This window comes from Penaeus vannamei, chromosome 19, assembly GCF_042767895.1.
Source record: "Penaeus vannamei isolate JL-2024 chromosome 19, ASM4276789v1, whole genome shotgun sequence".
In the NCBI taxonomy this organism is placed as follows: Eukaryota; Metazoa; Arthropoda; class Malacostraca; order Decapoda; family Penaeidae; genus Penaeus; species Penaeus vannamei.
Genome location: NC_091567.1, coordinates 39,193,939 through 39,201,438, shown reverse-complemented (window position 1 = coordinate 39,201,438; position 7,500 = coordinate 39,193,939). Strand labels below are relative to the sequence as shown.

The window sequence follows — 7,500 nt, the reverse complement described above, 5'->3', positions numbered from 1 at the left end:
GGAGGCGGGGTGGACTTGTTGAGCTGAAGGAGGAGGCGAGGAAGAGGGATGGACAGGAGTGATGAAGGTTTTTAACACACACACACACACAAACACTAACACTAACACCAGAGTGCCAGCGTGTGTGTGTGTGTGTGTGTGTGCGTGTGTGTGCGTGTGCTTGCGTGCGTGCATGTGTGTGTATGTTTGTGTGTGTGGCTGTGCGGATATTAGAATGTGTGCCAACGGTATAAGACCAGAGTTAATAAGTCTTCAGCTAGGAAAAAAAAAGAAAAAAAGTTGCGATCTTTGCCTCCCGGATCCAGGATGATCCTGAGTGATGACGTTAATCCACCAATATCTCAACCCTCTTAGAGTTCCCTTCCCCTCCCCTCCCTCCCTCTGCCTTCCCCTCCTCTGCCTTCCCGTTCCCCCCCTTCCTCTCCCCCCCCTCCTCTCTTCTCTCTCCTTCCTTCCCCTTCTATCACCACTCCACCTTTCCCTTCCCGTCCTTCCACATTCCCTTCCCTCCCCTTCCCTCTCTTCCCCGTCTCGCCCCCACCCTTCCCCTCCCCTCCCCTCCCCTCCTCTCTCCTCACTTCCCCTTCTCGCCCCCCACCCTTCCCCTCCCCTCCCCTCTCTTCCCCTTCTCGCCCCCCACCCTTCCCCTCCCTCCTCCCCTCCTTTCTCTTCCCCTTCTCGCCCCCACCCTTCCCCTCCCTTCCCCTCCCTTCTTTTCCCTTCTCACCCCACCCTTCCCCTTCCTTCCCCTCCCTTCTTTTCCCTTCTTCCCACGTGCAAAAAAGTAATGAAGGGGAGTATATTATTCGCGAATATGTTGCTGGATTTTTTTTTTCCTGGAAAGTCTGATGATGAAAATGATTTTATAATAAGATGCGAGAGAGGGAAAAAATGCTGATGTATTATATATTTTTAAACGCCGAAATGAGCTGCCTAGATCCTCCTCTCTCTCTCTCTCTCTCTCTCTCTCTCTCTCTCTCTCTCTCTCTCTCTCTCTCTCTCTCTCTCTCTCTCTCTCTCTCTCTCTCTCCCTCCCTCCTTCCCCTCTCTCCCTCTCCCCTCGTCTCCCTCCCTTCCCCTCTCTCCCCTCCCTCCTTCCCTCTCTCCCTCCCTCCTTCCCCCCTCTCTCCCTCCCTCCTTCCCCCTCTCTCCCTCTCTCTCTCCCTCCCCTCTCCTCCCCCCTCCCTCCGTCCCTCCCACGCCTGCCCATCATCACCTTCGTTACGGCGGCGTGAGCGAAGTCGCCCCCGGAGTGATGAACCTGCACCAGTTGCCATGGTTACCGCATCCAAACATGCCATTATGCGGCAACTTCCCATCTTGTCTGCCTGTCCCACGGTGTGCTTGTGGATGCCTCTTCTCCCCCTCCCCCTCTCCCTCCCCCTCCCCCCCTCGTGCTTGTCTGTCCGTGCTGGTGTCCGGTGCCTGCCTGTGCTTGGCCCTTTCGCGTCTGAAGGGATGGGTGCCAGGTTGGGGGGCGGGGGCGAGGGGGGGGGTAGGGGGGGAGTGGCGTATACCCCTGGGCGACCCTGGGATGGCTCCGTGGTAACTAATAAGGGAGATTGATGATAGATATATAGATGGATGGATAGATAGATAGATATGTGGATGGATAGATAGATAGGTAGGTAGATAGATGGATGGATGGATAGATAGAAAGATAGATAGATAAATAGATGGATGTGTAGATGGATGGATGGATATATGGATAGATAGATTAAGGAATAGATAGATAAATGAAATAAAATATAATGACATTTAAAAGAAAATAGGAGAAAGAAAATGGAAATTTAGAAATTGATCGTTTTAAGAGAGGGCTGAAATAGCGTAATGGAGTTGTATTAGTAATAACCGATAGGAAACGACTGCAATACGATGACGACGAGCACGATAAAAGTCCCATAAGAAGACCGTTAAGCACCCGAGAGACAGCCAGCCAATCAGCGCCGGTTTCGTGGGGGCGAGGGGGGTTCCGTCTCGACCAATCACAGCCGGTTTCGTGGGGCTCCGTCTCGACCAATCACAGCCGGTTTCGTGGGGCTCCGTCTCGACCAATCACAGCCGGTTTCGTGGGGCTCCGTCTCGACCAATCACAGCCGGTTTCGTGGGGCTCCGTCTCGACCAATCACAGCCGGTTTCGTGGGGCTCCGTCTCGACCAATCACAGCCGGTTTCGTGGGGCTCCGTCTCGACCAATCACAGCCGGTTTCGTGGGGGTTCCGTCTCGACCAATCACAGCCGGTTTCGTGGGGCTCCGTCTCGACCAATCACAGCCGGTTTCGTGGGGCTCCGTCTCGACCAATCACAGCCGGTTTCGTGGGGCTCCGTCTCGACCAATCACAGCCGGTTTCGTGGGGCTCCGTCTCGACCAATCACAGCCGGTTTCGTGGGGCTCCGTCTCGACCAATCACAGCCGGTTTCGTGGGGCTGTCCGTCTCGACCAATCACAGGCGCCGATGATCTCCCGCCGAAAAGCAAGCGCTGATGGCGGCCAGTAACCGTCTTCCCGGGGCCGCTTGGTGTTTTGCTCGCTGGAACGGCCTTTACGCGCCCCGGTGAATGATGTTCGCTTAGGTTATCCGGATTGGTGGAATGGGGTGAATGGGTAGGGTATGGGGTGGAGGGGGAGGGGGAGGGGGGGTGGAGGGGGAGGAGGAGGAGGGAGAGGAGGGGGAAAGTATCCGGATTGGCTGAATGGGGTGAATGGGTAGGGTATGGGGTGGAGGGGGAGGGAAGGAGGGGGGAGGGGGAGGAGGGGGAAGTGGGGAGCGAAGTCAGGAAGAAGTTCAGAAGTTTGTGTTGTTTTAGTGGCGCTGAAGCAGCATATGCGATTCTCTTACTGTCTCTGCTCTCGCTCTCGCTTTCTCTTTGTCTCGCTCTCTCTCTCTCTCTCTCTCTCTCTCTCTCTCTCTCTCTCTCATTCTCTCTCTCTCTCTCTCTCATTCTCTCTCTCTCTCTCTCTCTCTCTCTCTCTCTCTCTTCTTTTTTATTATCGCGCTGTCTTCCTTTTCATTTTTGTATTTCCTCTTCCTTCTTTTTCCTTTTCAGTTTTTCCCCCTTTCTACCTTTTCTTCCTTTTTGTCACCTTCGCCCAGCAAGACAAAGAACAGAACAGACTCAGAAAGGAGAGAGCGAGAGAAAGACTTGGAGACAGATATTTTGAGTAAAAGAGAGGAGAAGATAGAACGAAGATAATGCGAGTAGGAGTCGAAGCCAAAAAAAAGGATAATGATAGAAATAGATAGATAGATGAATGGATAAATAAATAGATAGATAAGAGAGGTGAGAATAATGACAGAAATAGATGAACAGATAGATGGATAAGTGAATAAATAGTAAATAGACAAAATAGATCGGTAAATTGATTAAAAGCGGCAACGCCATGGCTCTCGACCTCACTGACCGGTCCCAAGCCTCCCCCCCAGAAGGTCAAAGCGGAGGTCAGCCTTTTCTTGTCTCGTCTCGTCTTCGGCGGATTAACGCGTCCGTCCCTTCGTCGCGCAGAAGTAATCCACAGTCTCCAAAGGGGGGGGGGGGGAGGGGGGTAAACGGTTCTACTGTTCGCGCGAATCCGTGAATTGGGCCACGGCTAGAATCTCAGAACTCGATTAATGTGTGTGTGTGTGAGAGAGAGGGAGGGAGGAGAGGGAGGGAGGAGGAGAGAAGGAGGGAGGGAAGGGGAGGGAGGGAGGGAAGGAGGGAGGGAGGGAGAGAGAGAGGGAGAGGGAGGGACGGAGATAGGGGAGGGACGGAGAGAGAAAGAGAGAGAGAGAGAGGAGAGAGAGAGAGAGAGAGAGAGAGAAAGAGAGAGAGGAGAGAGAAAGAGAGAGAGAGAGAGAGAGTGAGTGAGTAAGTGAGAGAGAGAGACTCCGAATTAAGACTATGAACCGAAGTGCATTGGTCTTATGCCTTCACTAACTCGTAGTATTGCTCGTTGAGATCTGTGTATGTGTGTCGCTGCTGTTAGATGCAGTGCGTGAGTTCAGCGTCAGTAATCATTTAGATAGAAAATTTTGAAGACTTGTTCACGCAGATATTTATTTCATATTCACGAGTTTTCGCTATCGGTGCAACTACGTGAGTTGGTTACACTACGTGAAGGAGAGAGAGACAGACAGATAGACAGAGACGGAGACAGAAAGTAGGGAGTAAGAGGGAGGAAGAGAGAAAAAGAGAGAGAGGTTTTGTAGACAGAGAGGAGGGATTGAGAGGAAGGAGGAGAGAAAAAGAGAGAGAGGTTTTATAAACAGAGAAAGGGGGGGAGGGAGGAAGAAAGATAAAGAGAGAGAGAGTTTTATAGACATGGAGAAGAGGGTGAGAGGAAGAGAGAAAACGAGAGAGAGGTTTAATAGACAGAGATAAGGCGAGAGAAGAGGAAGGCAGAAAGAGAGAGAATTTTATTGGCATTTTCAGTGACATGACCTTCGAAGAGACACGTTCATGTGATATTCAATATATATCGTAAGAGTAAAAAATACGAGAGACAGAGAGAGAAAGAAAGAGAGAGAGACAGACAGACTGACTGACTGACTGACTGAAAGAGAGAGAGAGAGAGAGAGAGAGAGAGAGAGAGAGAGAGAGAGAGAGAGAGAGAGAGAGAGAGAGAGAGAGAGAGAGAGAGAGAGGGGAGAGAGAGAGAGAGAGAGAGAGAGAGAGAGAGAGAGAGAGAGAGAGAGAGAGAGAGAGAGAGAGAGAGAGAGAGGTGGGAGAGAGAGAGAGAGAGGTGGGAGAGAGAGAGAAAGAAAGAGAGGAGACAGACTGACAGAGAGAGAGAGAGAGAGAGAGAGAGAGAGGTGGAGAGAGAGAGAGAGAGGTGGGGGGGGAGAGGGAGAGAGAGATAGAAAGAAGAGAGAGAGAGACAGACTGACTGAGAGAGAGAGAGACAGACTGACTGAGAGAGAGAGAGACAGACTGACTGAGAGAGAGAGAGACAGACTGACTGAGAGAGAGAGAGACAGACTGACTGAGAGAGAGAGAGAGAGAGAGAGAGAGAGAGAGAGAGAGAGAGAAGCGCCATCGTCGCATTGCGTGCGAATCAAAAAGCCAGGGCTATAAACCCCGTCGCCACGCAGGGGAAGGGGGAGGGAGCGAGCGAGTGGGCGGAATGGCGCGACGAGTGGGCGGAGGCGGCGGGGCGAGTGGGCGGACTGGCGGTTGGAGCGAGGGTTGCACGGGTGGGCGTAACGAGGTTGTGACCGACTGTGACTGACTTACCGACCGACTGACTCATTCACTGAGTGACGTACTGACTGACTGACTGACTTACCGACCGACAGACTTCTTCACTGAGTGACTGACTGACCGACTGACTGACTCACCGACCGACCGACAGACTCATTCACTGACCGACGTACTGATTGACTTACCGACCGACAGGATTCTTCACTGAGTGACTGACTGACCGCCTGATTGACTTACCGACCGACTGACGTACTGACTGACTGACGTACTGACTGACTTACAGACTGACTGACGCACTGACTGACCGACTGACGATGAAAGTGCGGCTCTGAGTGAAATAAGAAATGTGGCGACTTTTGTTTTGTTTTGTAAGATATTTATTACTGATGTTGTTTTTTGTTGTTATTTGCGGTGTATATTTAGTCATCATTTTTAAAGTTCTCTCTCCGCGAGTTGCTTTGGCTGGACACGCGACGGTCCCGACAGCTCAGGGATTGGAAAGTCACCCCGGAGATCTGTTGTTACGTCAGGGGAGGAGGAGGAGGAAGGAGGAGGAGAAGAGGAGGAGGAGGAAAAGAAGGAGAAGGAGGAGAAGAAGAAGAAGCGAGTGTGTAAAAAGGCATTGGAGGGGGCACGAAGGCTTGTGCGGATGAGGCTGTCATGCTTGTGTGTGTGTGTGTGAGAGAATGTGTGTGTGTGTATGTGTGTGTTTATAGTGCGAGACAGAGACAGAGACAGAGACAGAGAGAGAGACAGAGAGAGAGAGAGAGAGAGAGAGAGAGAGAGAGCGAGCGAGCGAGCGAGCTTCTCCCCCCGACCCTCCCTCCCTTCCCTCCCCGCTGCAGTCCCTCTCTCTCTCCCTTTCATTTCCCTCCTCCCCCGCACAGGAGAGTCAGGCAGACCAAGAGCAAAAGAAAAGACAAATGCATATATTTCCGCTTCGCTTTCATCTCCCCGGCGGGCTGGGTGAATGGTTCGTAATTGATTTTTCCTTTCTTTCTTTTTTTTTCTTGTTGGGGGGGGGAGACTGAATCCATGGTTCAGTAACCCCTCACACCTCCCTCCCTCTCTTCCCTCTTCCTCACCTGTCTGTCCCTCACCCGTCTCTCCCTCCCTTCCTTCTCCCTCACACGTTTCTCCCTCCCTTCTCTCTCCCTCACCCGTTCCGCCCTCCCTTCTCTCTCCCTCTCCCGTTCCTCCCTCCCTTCCCTCTCCCTCTCACGTTCCTCCCTCCCTTCCCTCTCCCTCACCCGTTCCTCCCTCCCTTCTCTCTCCCTCACCCGTCCCTCCCTCCCTTCTCTCTTCCGCACCTGTCTCTCCCTCCCTTCCCTCTCCCTTTCCCTTTTCCTCACACTTCTACCCCGGCCCTTCCTTTCCCTTCACCCTTCCTCACCTCACCCTTTCCTTTCCTCCCTATCCCCTCTCCTCCCTCTTCCCTTTTCCCTTCCTTTTCTCTTCCCTCATCCCTCCCCTCATCCTTCTTCCCCTTTTCCCTCCCCCCTCCCTTCCTCCCTCACCCTTCCCCTTCCCCTTCCCTCACCCTTCCTCCCCTCCCCTCCCCTCCCCTCTCCTCCCCTCCATCCCTCCCTAATTACTTTTCTGTGCCGCCGAATATATCATTAAGCGGAGGAGCGAAGTCGAAAGGGAGGGAGAAAGACAAACAGAACGAGTGGCAGAGCGCGGGGTGCAGTTGATGGGGGCGGGATTATTGGGGTTTGCTGGGGGGGGTGGGGGTGGAGAGAGGGAGAGGGAGGAGGGAGAGGAGGGGAGGGGGTTGGGAGGGGAGAGGGAGAGGGACAAGAGGGGGTTGGGAGAGGGAGAGGAGGCGGTTGGGAGGGGAAGGGGAGAGGATGGGGTTGGGAGGGGGAGGGAGAGGAGGGGATGGGGTAATGGTGGTGGAGGATTTATGGTGTTTGTGGGCTATTTTGTGGGTGGTTAAGGGGTCTTGTTTTGTGTAAGTGGTAAGGGTTTGGTGTGGGTGTCGTGTATGGGTATGGATGGAGGTATGTGTCTTTGTCATGTGTGTTGGGGGTGAGAGGGGTATCTGCATATATGTGTGTGTGTGTGTGTGTGTGTGTGTGTGCGTGCGTGTACATTGTGTGGGCTTATGCATGTACTTTATGTGTGCATGAGTGTGTAAAATTCTTCGTCGCATGTGAGTCGGGTGTAAATAAGGCGAGCGCTGTGATGGGGCGTGCGTGGAGGCTCAGCGGGCGAGCGAGTCGACGTGGGCGCGAGGGAGGGAGCCAGTAAGTATATGCCTCGGTGACACGTGTCTCTCGGGCCTTGACAAGCGGATGTGCGAGAGCTGTCATTATGT

The 7,500-nt window shown here is 53.1% G+C and overlaps 1 protein-coding gene across 6 annotated transcripts in view; it reads left to right on the top strand.

Moving 5' to 3' along the window:
* Positions 1-7,500, top strand: part of LOC113814986 (Synapse-associated protein 47kD) — a 158,931-nt gene that overhangs the window by 119,672 nt on the left and 31,759 nt on the right. The gene's annotated exons all lie outside the window — the stretch shown is intronic.